Raw genomic sequence first — 21,992 nt, 5'->3', positions numbered from 1 at the left:
CTAATCCTAAGGTCTATGGAGATGTGGAGCACGATGGTTGGACCATGGAGGAAGAAGAGGACTATGAACCCAATGGGAAGGAGGAGACGAGCTCAGATGAAGATGAAGACCCATTACCTCAACCTAGGGATATGCACGTGGAGTTCAAAAAGTCAAGTCTCCCTGATAGGGTAAAGAAACCAAAATTCGAGTTTATCCCTTTTCGTCTCTTGCAAGAAAATAAGCAGGACCTATGCAAAAAGATATTAACCCTGGAGTCAGAAATTGATGATTTGAGGGATCAAAATGCCGTCCTCAAGCGTAAATTAAGGGAGAAGTCTATGCCATCAACTAAGTCAACAACACCTCCACCTTCTTCACCAACCAAGGAGATATAATAACATGGGTATGGGCACTCCCCTTGGCAACCGCCAAGCTTGGGGGAGGTGCCCCGGTATCGTATCACAATCACAACTCCTATCTTTACCGTTTTCCTTAGTTTGATCCTATTAGTAGTATTTTGATCTAGTAGAATAAAGTTTATGGCATGATCTAGTCTTGAGTTTTGCCTTCTGATCTCTCTATGTAACCGAGTCCGTGAGCTATATAATAAAGATTAGTGTTGAGTCAAGGGCTTGATTATCTTTCCATGATCCTAAGTGAATAAAAGAAAAGAGAAAGAAATAAAAAATAAACAAAGAGATCATGTGACTCTTATGGAGAGTAATGAGCTCACATAGAAAGAGTATGATGAATAAAAGTTGTTAAGAGTTGACAAACATAGTTTTGGGCATCGTTGCAATTAATAGGAAGTAATAAAGAAAGAGAGGTCTTCACATATAAATATACTATCTTGGACATCTTTTATGATTGTGAGCACTCATTAAAATATGACATGCTAAAGAGTTGACATTGGACAAGGAAGACAACGTAATGGGTTATGTTTTCTTACATCTGAGATAAATTATATTGTCTTGGATCCTCTAACATGTTGAGCTTACCTTTCTCCCTCATGCTAGCCAAATTCCTTGCACCAAGTAGAAATACTACTTGTGCTTCCAAACACCCTTAAACTAGTTTTGCCATGAGAGTCCACCATACCTACCTATGGGTTGAGTAAGATCCATCAAGTAAGTTGTCATTGGTGCAAGCAATAAAAATTGCTCTCTAAATATGTATGATTGATTGGTGTGATAGAAATAAGCTTTATACAACCGTGTGATATGGAAGTAATAAAAGCGACAGACTGCATAATAAAGGTCCATATCACAAGTGGCAATATAAAGTGACGTTCTCTCGCATTAGGATTTTGTGCATCCAACCATAAAAGCGCATGACAACCTCTGCTTCCCTCTACGAAGGGCCTATCTTTTACTTTTATCTCCTATACTGCAAAGAGTCAAGGTGATCTTCACCCTTCCTTTTTACATTTTATCCTTTGACAAGCGCAATATGTTGGAAAGATCTAGGTATATATGGCTAATTGGATGTGGGTTTTCATGAACTATTACTGTTGACATTACCCTTGAGGTAAAACGTTGGGAGGCAAAACTATAAGCCCCTATCTTTCTCTGTGTCCGATTAAAACTCCATACCCATAAGTATTGCGTGAGTGTCAACAATTGTGAAAGAATATATGATAGTTGAGTATGTGGACTTGCTGAAAAGCTCTTATACATTGACTCTTTCCTATGTTATGATAAATTGCAATTGCTTCAATGACTGAGATTATAGTTTGGTAGTTTTCAATGAAGTTTATGATCCATACTTGATATTGTGATTGAATTATTACTCTAGCATAAGATATCATATGACAAGAATTATATAAGTTGCTGTTCTAAGAGTGATCATGATGCCCTCATGTCCGTATTTTATTTTTATCGACACCTTCATCTCTAAACATGTGGACACATTTTTAGCGAGGTCTAAGATTGGGGGAGTTGATACGTCCATTTTGCATCATGCTTTTATATCAATATTTATTACATTATGGGCTGTTATTACACATTATGTCACAATACTTATGCCTATTCTCTCTTATTTTACAAGGTTTACATAAAGAGGGAGAATGCCGGCAGCTGGGATTCTGGCTGGAAAAGGAGCAAATATTAGAGACCTATTCTGCACAGCTCCAAAAGTCCTAAAACTTCACGGATGATGTTTTCCAAATATATAGAAAACATTGAGCGCAAGAACTTCACCAGGGGGGCACACCCTGCCCACGAGGGTGGGGGCGCGCCCTACCCCCTGGGCGCGCCCCCTACCTCGTGGGCCCCCTGGTGGCCCTCCGGTGACCATCTTCTGCTATATGGACTCTTTCGATGGGGGAAAAAGAATCATAAGCCATCTTCTCGGACGAAACTGCGCCGCCACGAGGCGGAACCTTGGCGGAGCCAATCTAGGGTTCTGGCGGGGCTGTTCTGCCGGGGAAACTTCCCTCCCGGAGGGGGAAATCATCGCCATCATCATCACCAATGCTCCTCTCATCGGGAGAGGGCAATCTCCATCAACATCTTCATCAGCACCATCTAATCTCAAAACCCTAGTTCATCTCTTGTATCCAATTCTTGTCTCCAAGTCCGGGATTGGTGCTAGTAGGTTGCTTGTAGTGTTAATTACTCCTTGTAGTTGATGCTAGTTGGTTTAATTGGTGGAAGATTATATGTTCAGATCCTTTATGCATATTATTACCCCTCTGATTATGAACATGAATATGCTTTGTGAGTAGTTACGTTTGTTCCTGAGGACAAGGGAGTGTTGGAAATATGCCCCAGAGGCAATAATAAATTGGTTATTATTATATCATATTTCATTGTTCATGATAATCGTTTATTATCCATGCTAGAATTGTATTGATAGGAAACTCAGATACATGTGTGGATAAATAGACAACACCATGTCCCCAGTAAGCCTCTAGTTGACTAGCTTGTTGATCAATAGATGGTTACGGTTTCCTGACCATGGACATTGGATGTCGTTGATAACGGGATCACATCATTAGGAGAATGATGTGATGGACAAAACCCAATCCTAAGCCTAGCACAAGATCGTGTAGTTTGTTTGCTAAAGCTTTTCTAATGTCAAGTATCATTTCCTTAGACCATGAGATTGTGCAACTCCCGGATACCGTAGGAGTGCTTTGGGTGTGCCAAACGTCACAACGTAACTGGGTGGCTATAAAGGAACACTACAGGTATCTCCGAAAGTGTCTGTTGGGTTGGCACGAATCGAGACTGGGATTTGTCACTCCGTGTAAATGGAGAGGTATCTCTGGGCCCACTCGGTAGGACATCATCATAATGTACACAATGTGAACAAGGAGTTGATCACGGGATGATGTGTTACGGAACGAGTAAAGAGACTTGCCGGTAACGAGATTGAACAAGGTATCGGGATACCGACGATCGAATCTCGGGCAAGTATCGTACCGATAGACAAAGGGAATTGTATACGGGATTGATTGAATCCTTGACATCGTGGTTCATCCGATGAGATCATCATGGAGCATGTGGGAGCCAACATGGGTATCCAGATCCCGTTGTTGGTTATTGACCGGAGAGTTGTCTCGGCCATGTCTGCATGACTCCCGAACCTGTAGGGTCTACACACTTAAGGTTCGATGACGCTAGGGTTATAGGGAAAGTATGTACGCGGTTACTGAATGTTATTCGGAGTCCCGGATGAGATCCCGGACGTCACGAGGAGTTCGGCAATGGCCCGGAGGTAAAGATTGATATATAGGAAGTATGGTTTTGGCCACCGGAAGTGTTCCGGACATCACCGGTAGTGTACCGGGACCACCAGAGGGGTCCGGGGTCCACCGGGAGGGGACCCGGGCCCCGGAGGCATACATGGGCTAATAGTGGGAAGGCATCAGCCCCTAGGTGGGCTGGGGCGCCTCCCAACAAGGCCCAAGGCGCCTCCAAGAGGGGAAGGGGGCAAACCCTAGGGCAGATGGGCCCTAAGGCCCACCCTAGGTGCGCCTCCCCCTCTCCCCCTTGTGGCCGCCACCCTAGATGGGATCTAGGGCTGCCGCACCCCTTGGGGTGGGAACCCTAGGTGGGGGCACAACCCTCCCTCTCCCCCTATATATAGTGGAGGCAAAGGGGCAGCCAAACACATGATTCGATCTCCCTGTTGGCGCAGCCCTACCCCTCTCCCTCCTCGTCTCTCATAGTGCTTGGCGAAGCCCTGCTGGAGTCCCACGCTCCTCCACCACCACCACGCCGTCGTGCTACTGCTGGACGGAGTCTTCCCAACCTCTCCTTCTCCCCTTGCTGGATCAAGGCGTGGGAGACGTCACCGGGCTGCACGTGTGTTGAACGCGGAGGCGCCGTGGTTCGGCACTTAGATCAGAATCAACCGCGATCTGAATCGCTACGAGTACGACTCCTTCATCCGCGTTCTTGCAACGCTTCCGCTTAGCGATCTACAAGGGTATGTAGATGCACTCTCCTTCCTTTCGTTGCTAGATTACTCCATAGATTGATCTTGGTTATGCGTAGAAAATTTTAAATTTCTGCTACGACCCCCAACAGTGGCATCATGAGCTAGGTCTATGCGTAGTTTCTATGCACGAGTAGAACACAAAGCAGTTGTGGGCGTCGATATTGTCAATTTACTTGCCGTTACTAGTCTTATCTTGATTCGGCGACATCGTGGGATGAAGCGGCCCGGACCGACCTTACACGTACTCTTACGTGAGACTGGTTCCACCGACTGACATGCACTAATTGCATAAGGTGGCTAGTGGGTGTCTGTCTCTCCCACTTTAGTCGGATCGGATTCGATGAAAAGGGTCCTTATGAAGGGTAAATAGAAATTGGCATATCACGTTGTGGTTTTCGCGTAGGTAAGAAATGTTCTTGCTAGAAAAATATAGCAGCCACATAAAAACTTGCAACAACAATTAGAGGACGTCTAACTTGTTTTTGCAGCATATGCCTTGTGATGTGATATGGCCAAAAAGATGTGATGAATGATATATGTGATGTATGAGATTGATCATGTTCTTGTAATAGGAATCACGACTTGCATGTCGATGAGTATGACAACTGGCAGGAGCCATAGGAGTTGTCTTAATTTATCTATGACCTGCGTGTCAACATAAACGTCATGTAATTACTTTACTTTATTGCTAAAGCATTAGCCATAGTAGTAGAAGTAATAGATGACGAGACAACTTCAAGAAGACACGATGATGGAGATCATGGTGTCATGCCGGTGACAACTGTCGGATTTCAGGTTCCGGCAGACCCTTGAGGTTCGAACACTGGGGTGCGCGCGGAGATTTCGCCTCCTACCTACCTGCACTCCTCCGCCTTGCTAGGATCTAAACTATGGAAAGAACAACACAAGAGACACAGGGTTTATACTGGTTCGGGCCACCGTTGTGGTGTAATACCCTACTCCAGTGTGTGGTGTGGTGGATTGCCTCTTGGGCTGATGATGATGAACAATACAAGGAAGAACAGTCTCCCGAGGGTCTGTTCTTGGCTGGGGCGATGAACTGCTGGGAGGAGCTCAGTCACCTTTCTCTCTCTCTCTTTCTGATCTTCTCTATCCTTCCAACCCCCCGGCTCTCTTTGCTTTGTGGGTGGATGGTCCTATTTATAGAGGCCCTGGTCCTCTCTCTCTGGTGTGTCGCCGGGTCCGTGCATCGGCAGGCGCGAGGTTGCTCGGTGAGGTCCTCGTGTGTCTCTCCCCTCTCGCCTTTGCTCCCCTTTCTGCTCTACGTCCTCGGGTCCCGGCCCTCGAGCGAGTCTCAGCCGTCGCTGGTATGCCAGGTCGCGATGCCGTGGTCAAGGCCAGAGGGTGAGGGCTGGAGAGCCAGTAGGAGCCCTGAGTTGCGATGCTCAGGCACCCCCCCTTTAACGTGCAAGTGGTTCGCGCGGACGAGAGCGAAGGAGACACCGCAAGGGCTTCGCCTGACGCAGCTCCTTCAGGAGGTCCTGCAGGTCCATCATAGAAAAAACAAGGGGTTGCCATGACAATTGATAGTCCGCCGTTGGTTGCTTCCGAGGGGTAGTGAGGCACTGAAGGCTTGACGAGGTGACGCTATGCGGGGCTGCTGCGGCCAGAGCTCAGCCATCCAGGTTTGTCGGCATTGCAGGGACGGACCCATGCGCAAGCGTTGTGCCGTTTGGGAGCAGCTCCGTTAGTTGGCGTCAGCTGAGCAGGAAACTAGGTAAAACTCATTAGCCGCAAAGGAGTGGATTCGTTCAAATAGATGCTGGGAATGCGGGCATCACTGGGTCAGGCCCGAGCGACTTGGGGGGTCATGCAGCCCGAGGGGCGCCCCCAACAAGGTAAGCTAACAACATGGAATAAAAAAGGGATACACGCCGCAGGGACGGACCCACGCGGCCTGGGAACAATGCAGCCCTGGGGGGGCGCTCCCAGCTGGAAATAAAACTCGAAAGATGTCACCTAATGATGTTGAGGACAAAGGAGCGTTGATGTAGCAGGCTCGGTGGGCTGCGGAAGCCGATCCTCACGAGCCCCCAGGCCCAGGGGCCTCGGGAGGCTCCAGAGGTGCTGGCGGCTCTTCACGGGCCATCTCCATCCCTGCCAGGGCTGCGGAACGCCTGGCCTCTCGTGCCTCCGTGATGCCCCTCATGAGGCGCTGGTATGTGTCAGCCACGTTCGGCAAGCCGTAAGGCATGCGAACGTAGCTGTGGGGTGGGCCTCCGCAGCGCCCCACTCACGAGGGCCAGAGGCACTCCAGAGAGGCGACTCGGTTGAGCCCTGGTATGTCGATGCAGACGCGCAGCCCACCATCCTCGCCTGGATGGGGAGCCACTGCTGGTAGGCGGCGACCGCCTTTCATGACTCTTGACTCCTGTAGCTCCTGAATGGCCTTGCTGACAAACCCCTGAGGGTCTGGGTCTCCTTGCCTTGCTCCTTCTTGAGGGAAACGTGCTTCAAAACACGCCTCCATGTGGTGCCCAAGCGCCTCCCTCATGACCCTAGCTAGGTCGGTGGCCCTCCAGGGGAGAGCCCCCGAGCCCTGCCTGAGGAGGGCGCCGGGCGCGCTTTCCTATGCGATGGAAGGAGGTTCCCCCTGGGCAGGCGCGGGCCGGACGATGTCTTCTTCTTCTTAGGGGCGGTCTCGGGAGGCCTCCTGCTTCCACGATCCGGGTCTTCCAGTGACGCGGCCTGAAAGGCTCGTTCCAGGGAACACACCGCGTCCTTCTCTTCACAGGGCACCGTGATGACTCCGCCGCTTCCTGGCATCTTGAGGACGTTGTAGCCGTGGTGAGTTACGGCCATGAACTTGGCCAGCGCTGGGTATCCAAGGATGGCGTTCTACGGCAGGCGAATGTGACCGACGTCGAAGTCGATGAGCTCGGTGCGGTAGTTGTCGCGTGCCCTGAAGGTGACAGGGAGGCGGACCTGCCCAATCGGGACCGTGGAGCCATCGGTGATACCAGAGAAAGGCTTGGTTGGCTGAAGCTGGCTGTAGGGCACTTGGAGGTTGTTGAATGTTTCCACGGACAGGATGTTGAGCCCTGCCCCGCCATCGATGAGGGTCTTGGTGACCACCACGTTGCTGACGATCGGGGAGCAAAGCATCGGGAGAACTCCGGCTGTAGCCGCACACTTGAGCTGATCTGCTGAGCTGAACGTGATAGCGCACGCCGACCACCTGAGAGGGCGCGTGGCTTCGAGCCTGGGGAGGACTGCATTCACTTCGTGGGCGAACTGCTTGAAGATGCGCTGAGAGGCTGGGGCTGGTGCCCCGCCCAGGATGCAGGCGATCGCGCGCGGCTCCTGGAAGCCCCCAGCCCCCTCGTCCTGGTGGCAGTCCTCGTTTCTCCTTGGCTGCGGCGGCAGCGGTGGGAGGCCTGCGTTGCCTTGAGGGCGATCCTCGCGAGGCTGATCCCTCCAGCCTCCCTCGCGAGGCGGGTCTTGCCAGCAATCCTCGGGAGGTTGATCGCGCCACCCTTGGCGCGGGCCACGGTCTTCCCAGCGTCCTGCGTTCCTTCCTCCTCCTCGGCCGTAGCCCCGATCACTGCGATCAGGGCGACGGCCGATCCTTCCTTCTCACGGCTCGGAGCTCTTGACATTCGTTGGTGTTGGGGGTGTGGAGGTCGTGGTACACACAGTACCGGCTGCCCTTGGAAGGTTCGGGCTGATTTCTGCCCCGCTTGGTGTCTGGTTCTGCCGCGAGCACGACAGCCCCCTTGCGCTTCACATCCTTGGCCTTGGGCTTCTTCTCTTCTAGGTCTACGGCAGGCAGCTCGAGGAGGGAGAGACGCCCTTCCTCGGCCCTGGCGCACTTGGTTGCCAGGTTGAACAGTTCCAAGGAAGTGCACAGGTCTTCATGCATCGCCAGCTCCTCCTTCATCTTGACGTCGCGCACGCCATCGGAGAAGGCCGAGATGATGGCCTCCTCAGTCACCTTGGGAATCTTGAGGCGTGCATTGTTGAAGCGCTGGATGTACTTCTGCAGGGTCTCCCCGGGCTGTTGCTTGATGCAGCGCATGTCGCTCACGGTGGGTGGCCGGTCGCGAGTGCCTTGGAAGTTGGCGATGAAGCGGGTGCGCATCTCGTCCCAGGAGGAGATTGTTCCTGGAGCCAGGTTCAGGAGCCAGGTGCAGGCCCCGTCCTTGAGTGCCATGGGGAACCAGTTCGCCATGACCTTCTCGTCTCCGTTGGCAGCTTCGATGCCCAGCTCGTAGAGCTGGAGGAACTCCGCAGGGTCAGCCGTGCCGTCATAGCGAGGAGGCAAGTCTGGCTTGAACTTGCCGGGCCACACGACGTTGCGTAGCTCGGCGGTGAAGGCGCGACAGCCTGCTGTGGCAACGGGAGGCCTTGGATGACGGGGAACTTGGTCTTGCATGTCCCCACGCGCCGCAGCTGGGAGCAGCGCGGGGTCTTGACGCGCGGGAGCAGGAGCATGGTCGCGACGTGCTGGAGCAGGGAGCGCCTGGGCAGCTTCTTGCGGGCGAGGGACTTCTTGACAGCTCTGCTCTTGCTGCGCTGGCGCCTGACGGAGTGGGTTCCGCCCAGGGGCCACACGCCTTGGAGCCATGGCGCCTTCCTGAGGAGGAGGCGGCCGGGGCACCACCGGAGCTTCATTGCCCGCACGGGGCGGGGTGCGGTGCAGCGGAACGGACGGCGCAGGAGAGCCCCCTGCGGCGCGGACGAGCTCGACAACGCGGTCGAGCCATTCTTCATAGACGTCGTCGATGGGACGGTAGCGCAGGAGCTCGTTCGCCGCGATGAGTGCAGCCCGAGCCTCCATGGGCGCGCGGAGCGCGCGAGACGAAGAACCAACTGGGGTGAACAAGGGAGTCGCGGTGCGGCCATCTTGCCGCACGGATGGATGCTGGGACGATGCTTGCTGCTCGTCCCCCGCCGGGCCGGTGGCGGCGTTGACGGCAGGTGACGGGGAACGGCGAGGACGCCCGCCGACAGGGGTCGTCTGTGCGACGCGGGAAGCGAGCGCGGCCCGGCGCTCGGCGCGGGACCGACGAGCGTCAGACATGGGCGTGATGGTCGGAGGAGAACGGGGTGGTGGAAGACGAATCCCGGCGCACCCCTACCTGGCGCGCCAAATGTTGGATTTCGGGTTCCGGCAGACCCTTGAGGTTCGAACACTGGGGTGCGCGTGGAGATTTCGCCTCCTACCTACCTGCACTCCTCCGCCTTGCTAGGATCTAAACTATGGAAATAATAACACAAGAGACACAGGGTTTATACTGGTTCGGGCCACCGTTGTGGTGTAATACCCTACTCCAGTGTGTGGTGTGGTGGATTGCCTCTTGGGCTGATGATGATGAACAATACAAGGAAGAACAGCCTCCCGAGGGTATGTTCTTGGCTGGGGTGATGAACTGCTGGGAGGAGCTCAGTCACCTTTCTCTCTCTCTTTCCGATCTTCTCTATCCTTCCAACCCCCCGGCTCTCTTTGCTTTGTGGGTGGATGGTCCTATTTATAGAGGCCCTGGTCCTCTTCCCAAATATCGAGCGGGAAGGGAGCCAACAATGGCGGGCTAATTTGAAGGGGGACAGCTAGTATTAGCTACCCTGACAAAAGTAGTCTTCGCCCGCGCAAAGCTCTGGTGATGACACCGTCTTGGGCTCCACGGTGACCTCCGTCTCGTAGTCCTCCTGGTCTTGGTCTCGTTGCACCGAAATGGCAACCTTTGCCTGATGCCTCGGTACTCCGCGGCTGCGCTTGCCCCCTTTGCACCAAAGAGGAAGGGAGGACACTGCGCGGGCTGGTACCCGCCTGGCGCCCCCCGTCGTCATGGCTTGCGTCACGGGCACCTCGTGAGGTACCCTGCCTTGATCTCTCTGCCTCCTCGTGCGCCAGCCTGACGAGGCCGCGCCTGAGGAAGCTCCGCGTCGTCCGCCCCGCGAGGCTTGGCCCCTCGTGAGAGTCTTGGGTTTGTGTTGGTGAAGATGGGCCATGCTGGGCCCCCCTTTGAGCCACGCCGCAGGCCACAGGCAGGCAAGTCTGGGGACCCCCGTTCCTAGAACGCCGACAACAACGATGATCATGGAGCCCCGGAGATGGAGATCAAAAGGAGCAAAATGATATTGGCCATATCAAGTCACTATTTGATTGCATGTGATGTTTATCATGTTTTACATCTTATTTGCTTAGAACGACGGTAGCCTAAATAAGATGATCCCTCACTAAAATTTCAAGAAAAGTGTTCCCCCTAACTGTGCACCGTTGCGAAGGTTTGTTGTTTCAAAGCACCACGTGATGATCGGGTGTGATAGATTTTAACGTTCGAATACAACGGGTGTTGACGAGCCTAGCATGTACAGACATGGCCTCGGGACACATGCGAAACACTTAGGTTTACTTGACGAGCCTAGCATGTACAGACATGCCCTCGGAACACGGAAGACCGAAAGGTCGAACATGAGTCGTATAGAAGATACGATGAACATGAGATGTTCATCGTTGATGACTAGTCCGTCTCACGTGATGATCGGACACGGCCTAGTCGATTCGGATCATGTTTCACTTAGATGACTAGAGGGATGTCTATCTGAGTGGGAGTTCATTAAATAATTTGATTAGATGAACTCAATTATCATGAACATAGTCTAAATTGTCTTTGCAAATATGTTGTAGATAAATAGCTCACGTTGTAGCTCCCTGTTTCAATACGTTCCTAGAGAAAGATTAAGTTGAAAGATATTGTAAGCAATGATGCGGACTAGGTCCGTAGTACGAGGAGTGTCCTCACTTCTACACAGAAGGCTTACGTCTTTGATGCACCGCTCGATGTGCAAACCCCTACAACGTCGTCTGTGGATGTTGTGAACACCCGACAGACACATCCTGATGACTACTTGATAGTTTAGTGCACCATACTTTACGGCTTAGAATCGGGATTCCAATGACGTTTTGAACGCCATAGAACATATGAGATGTTCCAAGAGCTAAAATTGGGATTTCAAGCTCATGCCCGTTTTGAGAGGTGTGAGACCTCTGACAAGTTCTTTTGCCAACAAGATGGAGGAGAATAGCTCAGCTAGTGAGCATGTGCTCAGAATGTCTGGGTGCTACAATCACTTAAATCAAGTGGGAGTTAAACTTCCAGATAAGATAGTGATTGATAGAGTTCTCTAGACACTATCACTAAGCTACTAGATCTTCGTGATGAACTATGACATGCAAGGGATGGAGTTGATCCCAGAGCTGTTCGTGGTGCTTAAGACCGCAAAAGGTAGAAATCAAGAAGGAGCATCAAGTGTTGATGGTTTAACAAGACCACTGGTTTCAAGAAGGGCAAGGGCTAGAAGGGAAACTTCATGGATGGCAAACCAGTTGCCGCTCCAATGAAGGAACCTAAGGTTGAACCCAAACCCGAGACTAAGTGCTTCTATTGTAATGGGAACGGTCACTGGTAGCGGAATTACCCCAAATACATGGTAGATAAGAAGGCTGGCAACTTCAACAAAATTTATACGTGTTAATGTGTACCTCACTAGTACTCCTGGTAGCACCTGGGTATTGGATACCGGTTCAGTTACTATTATTGGTGACTTGAAGCAAAAGCTACGGACTAAACGGAGACTGGCTAAGGGTGAGGTGACGATGTGTGTTGGAAGTGTTTCCAAAGTTGATGAGATCACCATCGCACGCACCATCTGCCTTCGGGATTAGTATTGAACCTAGATAAATGTTATCAGGTGTCTATGTTGAGCATGAATATGATTAGATCATGTTCATTGCAATACGTTTATTCATTTAAGTTAGAGAATAATGGTTATTCTGTTTACATGAATAATACCTTTCATGGTCATGCACCCTATGTGAATGGTTCATTGAATCTCGGTCATAGTAATACACATGTTCACGCCAAAAGATGTAGAGTTAATAACGATAGTACCACTTTCTTGTGGCACTGCCGCTTAGGTCATATTGGTGTAAGATGCATGAAGAAACTCCATGTCGATGGATGTTTGGAGTCACTTGATTTTGAATCCTTGACACATGCGAGCCATGCCTCATGGGCAGGATGACTAAGACCCCGTTTTCAGGTACAATGAAACGGGCAAGTGACTTGTTAGAAATCATACATGCTGATGCGTGTGATCCAATGAGAATTGAAGCGTGCGGTGGATATCGCTATTTTCTCATCTTCACTGACGATTTGAGTAGATATAGGTATATTTACTTAATGAAGCACAAGTCTGAAACGTTTGAAAAGTTCAAGTGATTTCAGAGTATAGTTAAGAATCATCATAACAAGAAGATCAAATTCCTACGATCTGATCAATGAGAATTTCTGAGTTATGAGTTTGGTAAACACTTAAGACATTGTGTAATTGTTTGACAGTTGAAGCCACCTGGAACACCACAGGGTAATGGTGTGTCCGGACGTCGTAATCGAACCTTATGAGATATGGTGCGATCTATGATGTCTCTTACCGATCTACCGCTATTATTTTGAGGTTATGCATAAGAGACAGCTGCATTCACTTTAGATAGGACACCATATAAGTCCGTTGAGACGACGCCGTATGAACATTGGTTTGGCAAGAAACCAAAGTTGTCGTTTCTTAATGTTTGGGGCTGCGATGCTTAAGGCTTCAACCGGAGAAGCTCGAACCCAAAGCGGACAAACACATCTTCATAGGATACCGAAAGGTGACAGTTGGGTATACCTTCTATCTCAGATCCGAGGGCAAATTGTTTATCGCTAAGAACGGGTCCTTTCTCGAGAAGGAGTTTCTCTCGAAAGAATTGAGTGGGAGGAAGATAGAACTTGATGAGCTTGTCGAACCTTTATTTCAACCAGAAAGTGATGCAACACAGAAAGATGTTTTCTGTGGCGCCTACGTCTGTTGAATAGGAAGTTAATGATAGTGATCATGAAGCTTAGGATCAAGTTTGTAGCGACCTGACCCGAATGGATCACGTCTACTGTGCTACGGTGTCATCCCTGGATCAGTAATGCTGACACCACACAATACATCGAGGTTTTATAGCAGAGTTGCAATCACACACTTATTACATCGATGGCTCAAAAAGAACTTATTACAATAAATATGGCTTAAGGCCATATTTTAAAGATAACAGCGGAAGACTTGGAAGATAAATGGGTCCATCAACTCCAGCGGCATCACTGAGTATAGAACCACGACCTAACACCTCAATCGTCGTCTGAAAAGTCTGCAACATTAACGTTGCAGCCCGAAAACGGGTCAGCACATGGAATATGCTGGCAAAGTAACACATAGAGAGTAATGGAATGAAACAGCTATACTACATGCATATATGGCTGGTGGAAAGCTCTATGGTTACAGTTTTGCGTAAAGCCAATTTTTCCCTACTGCAAAGGAATAAATTTTAATTAACTATCATGGTGGTTGTGAAACATTGAGAATGGTTGACAGCATTCTCAATCCCAATTAAAAGTAATTAAAACCCAATAACATTAATTAGAAGTAACATGTTGAGATTCATAGTGATATTCAAGTACTAGATACTCAAGTTGTCCATAACCGGGGACACGGCTAATCATGATTAGTTTGTTACTCTGCAGAGGTTTGCGCACTTTTCCCCACATGACTCGATCGCCTCCGTTTGTTTTCTCGCACTACATGATGTTTGAGAAACAGATGACCGAGACATAGTCTTTCAGAAGCACTAGCACCTTACATGTGGGGTAGACCGGTACACCTACATCCCCTACATCTGCTAGTCCACCCCGTAAGAGTTCGCACAACTTAGTCAACTATGCTAGAGCCCATAGTAGCATGTGGCTGCACACGGAAGTTTCTAGCATGAAAGATCTTATGATCCCTTTGAGCCTGGGTGGCGGTCCGAAAAAAAACAGCAAGTCCTGATAGACATCAGGTGCCTCAATCCACCCAGATGTGTGTTTAAGTTGCCACCTTAGATAAACCATTAAAATTATCAATCTCACATCTGTCATGGATATCACTCACCCAATCCACGTCTACTAGCATAGCATGGCAATATAAGCAAACGTAGAGTAACTCCCAAAGGTTTGATAATAAACAGGTAATAGGTACTACCTCATCTACTTCCCATCCCACAGTTAATTAGATCCTAATCATGCAATGTGTGAGGATTGATCTAATGCAATAAAACATGGGTTGTAGAAAAGGTATGATCAAAGTGTTACTTGCCTTGCTGATGATCCGCGAGTCCTAGGGTTTCGAAGTAACAAGCGGCGCAATCCGGGTAATCTATCGCAGACAAACAACAAGCATACAATAAGTACTCATCTAATGCACAAGTAAAACTCGAACAAGAGATCGAACCTGGTAGTTCAACTTAAGAACTCCGGTTGCAAGAAAGAACGAAAAACAAACGGCGGAAGAAAACAACTCGGTTCTAGCAAGTTGAAACTAGGTCAAAATTTTACTGTAACAAAAGCTTGTTCAAGTTGATTAGACGGAACGGCGGTTTCGAGACGAAACTCCAGGCGCTTGAATCACCCGATTCCGATAAACGAGCGGAAAAATAGACTAGGAAGAAGATCGGATCTGAGATCGCGATCGCGGAATAAATCCGATGAAAAGAAAAAGAAGAACGGTTAAACGAACGGACGTTCGTTAACCTAGAAGAATCCGGTGATCACGTTCGTTAGGACGAACGGTCCAAAGCAACTAAATCGGAGAAGAAAACGAATCCGATCTAGGGTTTTGGAGAAGAAAAACCGATCGAAAAACTGATCTAGAAAACCGGAACAGTTTAGAGAAGAAAAGAATCGGAACGATTAGAAGAAAACGATCCGAGGAAAAGAATAGATGTAGCGCGGGGCAACCTTGACGAGGTCTCCGGTGAGGGGCTCCGGCGGCGTCGGCGTAGGGCGGCGGCGTGGGCAAGGTGCGGCGGTGGCGCGGGTGTGGGGCGGCGGCGGCGCGGTGCGGCGGCGGCGCGGGTGTGGGGCGGCGGCGCGGGTGAGGCGGCGCGGCGGCGGTGACGCAGGGCGCGGTGTGATGTGGCGCGGCGGCGGTGCAAGGCGCGGTGTGAAGGAGAGCTTTGATTTGATGTGTTTAGAGGGGGGGTGCTTGGGTATTTATATTGGGGAGGGGAGGGGTTTACTTGGGGTAGAGGACAAGGAATTAGAATAGGAGTAGGAAAGATCTAGAAAATAAACGGAAGTAGGACAAAAGTCCTACTAGGATTTCCTAAAAGAAAGAGGCGGCGGCTCCCTGGCGCCTGGCGCCTGCGCACGGGGAGGCTGGGGCGCTAGCGATGGCCTTGGCCTCGGCCGGCTGGTGGCTTGGCTTGGGCCTTTGGCCCAAGGCGCTGCTCAATTTTTTTTTAAATAGTTTCCTCGTGCAGAAAAAAAACAAAAAGGGATCTAAACGAACTCCGAAAAATCTAAAGTAAATTTTCCCCGACTCCTAAAAATGAGCCGAACAAAATGAACTTTTCTCCGGACCTAAAATGCAATTTTCGAAAACGCGCATTTTTCCCTATCCAAATAAAATGCAAAATAAACACCGGAAAGCAAAATTGATCTATTTATTATATCTTCATTTTTCCTAAATTTGGGAAAGTCATATTATTCCCTCTCTCATATATTTTGACACCGGAAAAATTATTGAAGATAAAATAAATAAATCAAATGATCCTATTTTCAAAATTCGAGAGAACTCTCAAATGTGAAAATAACGAAATCTCCAACTCTCTCCGAGGGTCCTTGAGTTGCGTGAAATTTCTAGGATCAACCAAAATGCAAGAAAATATGATATGCATATGATCTAGTGTATAACATTCCAAATTGAAAATTTGGGATGTTACAAACCTACCCCCCTTAAGATGAATCTCGCCCTCGAGATTCGGGTTGGCTAGAAAATAGGTGAGGGTGGTCTTTGAGCAAATCTTCTTCTCTCTCCCAGGTGGCTTCATCCTCTGAATGGTGGTTCCACTGAACTTTGCAAAACTTGATAACCTTGCTGCGAGTAACTCTACTGGCAACATCGAGAATCTTGACTGGCTTCTCCTCATATGTTAGGTCATCCTTTAACTGAATTGCTTCTAATGGCATTGTATCTCTTAGCGGTACCTCCGCCATCTCGGCGTGACATTTCTTCAGCTGAGAAACATGGAATACATCATGAACTCCTGACAGTCCTTCTGGTAATTCCAACTTATACGCGACTTCTCCCATACGTTTCACGATCTTAAACGGTCCAATGAAACGCGGTGCTAACTTTCCCTTAACTCCAAAGCGCTTAACTCCTCGAAGTGGGGATACTCGAAGGTAAACTCTGTCTCCGGTTTCGTAAACTGTCTCCTTGCGTTTAGAATCTGCATAGCTCTTCTGCCTGGACTGGGCTACCTTGAGCCTATCACGAATCAACTTAACCTTCCGTTCAGACTCCTTAATCAAATCTGGTCCAAAGAATTGACGGTCTCCAACTTCGTTCCATGATAACGGTGTCCTGCACCTCCTTCCGTATAAAGCTTCGAAAGGGGCCATCTTCAAACTGGTTTGGTAACTGTTGTTATAAGAAAACTCCGCATACGGTAAGTTTTCGTCCCAACTTGATCCATAATCTAGTGCACAAGCTCTCAGCATATCTTCCAAAATCTGATTGACTCTCTCGGTCTGTCCATCTGTCTGCGGATGAAAAGCTGTGCTGAACTCTAGTCTGGTTCCTAAAGTTTCATGCAACTGATTCCAAAACTTTGAGGTAAATTGGGTTCCTCTATCTGATACGATACTCCTCGGAACTCCATGCAAACAAACGATTCTAGTCATGTATATCTTTGCCAACTTAGCACTGGTGTAAGTGGTCTTAACTGGAATGAAATGTGCTACCTTCGTCAAACGATCAACTACTACCCATATCGAGTCATATCCGGCTTTTGTCCTGGGTAGCCCTGTGATAAAATCCATGCCTATCTTATCCCACTTCCATTCGGGTATCGGCAGTGGTTGTAACAATCTTGCTGGCTTTTGATGTTCTGCTTTTACTCTCTGACATATGTCACAAACTGCTACATACGCTGCAATATCCTTCTTCACTCCGGTCCACCAGAATGTTTCCTTTAAATCCAAATACATCTTGGTATTCCCTGGGTGAATCGAATATGGTGAATTATGTGCCTCTTGCAAAATCAACTTCCTGATCTCCGGGTCATTGGACACATAAACACGGTCCTCAAACCATAAGGTATCGTGCTCATCCTCACGAAATCCCTTTGCTTTTCCTTTTCTAAGTTTCTCCTTTATAGCAGCAATCTCCTTGTCAGATTTCTGAGCTTCTCTGATCTTATCCATCAATGTTGACTGAATCTCCAATGCTGCTACATAGCCTCTCGGAACTATTTCCAAACATAGCTCACGAAGGTTTTCTGCTAATTCCTTTGGTATACTTCCCGTCATTATCGTATTGACATGGCTCTTACGGCTCAATGCGTCAGCTACTACATTAGCTTTTCCGGGATGATAATGCAATCTCATGTCATAATCCTTGATGAGCTCCAACCATCTCCTCTGTCGGAGGTTCAACTCCTTCTGAGTGAAAATGTACTTCAAACTCTTGTGATCCGTGTACACCTCACAATGATTTCCAATGAGGAAATGTCTCCACGTTTTCAACGCATGCACTACGGCTGCTAACTCCAAATCATGCGTGGCATAATTCAACTCATGAGGCTTCAGTTGTCGTGATGCATACGAAACAACTCTCCCTTCCTGCATAAGCACTGCTCCAAGTCCTCGACGTGAAGCGTCGCAATACACCTCATAATCCTTGGTCTGATCTGGCAAAATCAATACCGGTGAGGTAACCAATCGTTTCTTCAACTCCTGGAAACTAGCCTCACACTCCTCAGTCCATTTGAACTTAGTATCCTTCTTCAACAACTCCGTCATAGGCTTCGCAATCTTTGAGAAATTCTCAATGAATCTCCGGTAGTATCCTGCGAGTCCAAGAAAACTCCGGATCTCTCCAACTGTTGTTGGTGCTTCCCATTCGGTTACGGTCTCAACCTTTGTAGGGTCAACTGCTATACCTTCTCCGGATATAACGTGTCCGAGGAATCCAACTTCCTTCAACCAAAACTCACATTTGCTGAATTTGGCATATAACTGATGTTCTCTTAGTTTCTCCAAAACCAAACGCAAATGTTCCTTATGCTCCTCTTCATTCTTTGAATAAACCAAAATGTCATCGATGAACACTACGACGAACTTATCCAAAAACTCCATAAACACTTTGTTCATCAGGTTCATAAAATAGGCAGGTGCGTTAGTCAATCCAATGACATAACGGTATACTCATACAGTCCATATCTTGTGGTGAATGCTGTCTTAGGTATGTCCTGCTCTCGAATCTTCAACTGATGGTACCCTGATCGCAAATCGATCTTGGAAAACACTTTAGCTCCTTGCAACCGATCAAACAGATCGTTGATCATTGGCAGTGGGTACTTGTTCTTGATGGTTACTTCATTCAATCCCCGATAATCTACAACCATCCTTAATGATCCATCCTTCTTTTCCACTAGAAGTACGGGTGATCCCCAAGGTGAAGAACTTGGGCGAATGTAACCTTTATCCAATAACTCCTTAATCTGATTCTTAATTTCCACCAAATCCTTTGCTGGCATCCGGTATGGTCGCTTCGATATTGGGCCTGTACCTGGCAATAACTCAATCAAAAACTCAATGTCTCTATCCGGTGGCATGCCTGGTAATTCCTCAGGAAATACATCAGGAAAATCCTTTACCACTGGTACTTCCTCCTGCACAACTCCTGATAAGCAATTCACCTGTGTCCTGTTTGGCACATGCCGGGATACATACTTGATCCTTCTTCCTTCTGGTGTGGTAAGCAACATTGTCTTACTGGCGCAATCGATGTTTCCTCCATACATCGACAGCCAATCCATACCAAGAATCACATCCAGACCTTGGGATTCCAGAATAATTAAATCCGTTGGGAATACATGCCTTCCTATACTCAATGGTACTTGAAAACATCCTTGTCTGGCCATGTATTCTGCTCCTGGCGAGCTTACTAGCATAGGTGTTTTAAGAATCCTAGTGGGCAGGCTATACTTCTCCACAAATCCCCTTGATATGTATGAATGCGATGCACCAGTACCAAAAAGAACGAGTGCTATAAATGACTTAACCAAAAACTTACCGATTACTGCATCGGGCTGATCTTCAATCTCCTCCACATTAACGTGGTTCACCTGTCCCCTATTGAAAGGGTTCGGCTTCTTCCCAGAGCTCCCATTGCCATTTCCATTCTGGCCTTCAGGACATTCATTGGCATAATGTCCGGTCTTCGAACACTTGAAACAGGTGACTTGACTCAGGTCTCTCTTGGTTGGGGTTGATGGGGTGGTCCGATTCTGGCCGTTGCTTCCTCCATTCCCATTACCATTCTTGTGGCCATTATGGTTGTGCGAGCTACCTCCTCCATGGGTGTGCTGAAACTTAAATCCCGGTTTAGGGGTAAAACGGGGCTTCTGCTGGGCTCCAGAGTTATACTTCCCTTGTCCATACTTCCTCTTACGGTTCTCAATCTGCTGTTGCTTCCCTTCAATCATGATGGCACGATCTACCAACTCCTGGTAGTTGTTGAAACTTGCTACCATCAACTGCATGCTTAGCTCATCATTCAATCCTTCCAGAAACTTCTCCTGCTTGGCTGCATCCGTAGCAACGTCATCTGGGGCATAACGGGCTAGCTTACTAAACTCTTCCACATACTGGCCAACAGTCCTTCCTCCTTGGCGTAAGTTGCGAAACTCACGCTTCTTTATGGCCATAGCTCCTGCTGAAACATGGGCAGTGCGGAAAGCTTGCTGAAACTGATCCCATGTGACAGTGTCAACTGGGTAAGTGGCTGTGAAATTCTCCCACCATGCTGCCGCGGGTCCGTCAAGCTGGTGTGCGGCAAACTTCACTCTCTCGCCATCCGTGCATCCTGTAGTGGTCAACTCCCTTCCTATCTTGCGGAGCCAATCGTCTGCTACTATTGGCTCGGTGCTACTGGAAAACACTGGCGGATTCAGCCTAAGGAAACGGGCTAAGTGGTCAACAGGTGATGGTGGTGGTGGGTTGTTGTTGTTGTTCTGCTGGTTCTGGACTAACATCTGCATCAATTGATTCTGCTGCTGGATCAACTGAGTGAGCTCCGGTGGAAATCCATTGTCACGTCTCGGAGGCATCTGAGGGTTTAGAAAAGACGAGAATTAAGAATAGAGGGGTCTAAAGGGAAAACACTACCCATATGCACATGAGGCAAAAGCACACAATTCACTTCAATCAATCAAACAAGGGCTTACAAACGGTCTAACTATCGCAAAAGTGCTCGACTATAATGTGTTTACATGGGGGAATACTATTACTATCTGGTGGTCATCTAGAAATTTGAACCGGTGGAAGACTCCATGATATCTGCTCCAGCTTCGTCTTCAAAGTCGGGTTCACTTGGATCCGAATCGGTGTCGTCGATGATGATGTAGTTGTCCGGACATGCGACGTACTCGTCTTTCTCCTGGGATGCTAACTTCCTCTTGAGTTCTTCAATCTCCTGCTTAAGATCGCAATTGTGCCTTGCTAGAGCTACGATCTCGTCCATGTAGTCCTTGCGTGTAGACTTTAGTTCTCCTTCTAGCTCGATGATCCTTGCCTTCGCATTCTTCAACTCTATCATGTCGTTGCACATCTGGTTCTCGTGGTGTCGAATGTGCTGGTTTAACTCCTGGATGAAAGATGCAATGGATCTATCTTTCTTGGTCCTGACTAACTCCCATTGTTCATCACGGCGTCCGCAAATCTGGTAGATAGTATCCTTGAGGTCTTCTTGATAAACTTCTCCAATGCGTCCTATGGTGATATGAGCTGCCATGCTCCTTCCTAGACTCCAGGTTGGTGCATTGAAAACACTATCTATGGGCTTCGTGATTGGCGCGAATGTTCTTCCCGGAACGTGAGCTTGAATCTTCCATCGCTCCTCTTCAGGCAGAGTGGCGTTGAAGGTTCCCGTGAAGCTTGGTAATCCAATGTTCAGGTACTTGGTGACTTCCTTCAGGTGAAATCCAAATGGTGTGCCTTCATCCGGTTGAGCGTACTTAATCTTCACGTGCGTCATCCTAATAGAGTAGAAAAGATGAGGAGTTAGAAAATGAGAAGAGAAGGGTGATCTATGGCTTTAACTTAGTGGTCGTGTCCTACAGTCAGCGTGTGCTCTGATACCATCTCTGTAGCGACCTGACCCGAATGGATCACGTCTACTGTGCTACGGTGTCATCCCTGGATCAGTAATGCTAACACCACACAGTACATCGAGGTTTTATAGCAGAGTTGCAATCACACACTTATTACATCGATGGCTCAAAAAGAACTTATTACAATAAATATGGCTTAAGGCCATATTTTAAAGATAACAGCGGAAGACTTGGAAGATAAATGGGTCCATCAACTCCAGCGGCATCACTGAGTATAGAACCACGACCTAACACCTCAATCGTCGTCTGAAAAGTCTGCAACATTAACGTTGCAGCCCGAAAACGGGTCAGCACA

This window comes from Triticum urartu, chromosome 5A (genome assembly GCF_056163025.1).
Source record: "Triticum urartu cultivar PI428250 chromosome 5A, HENAU_Tu73, whole genome shotgun sequence".
In the NCBI taxonomy this organism is placed as follows: Eukaryota; Viridiplantae; Streptophyta; class Magnoliopsida; order Poales; family Poaceae; genus Triticum; species Triticum urartu.
This window is presented reverse-complemented; position numbering follows the sequence as displayed.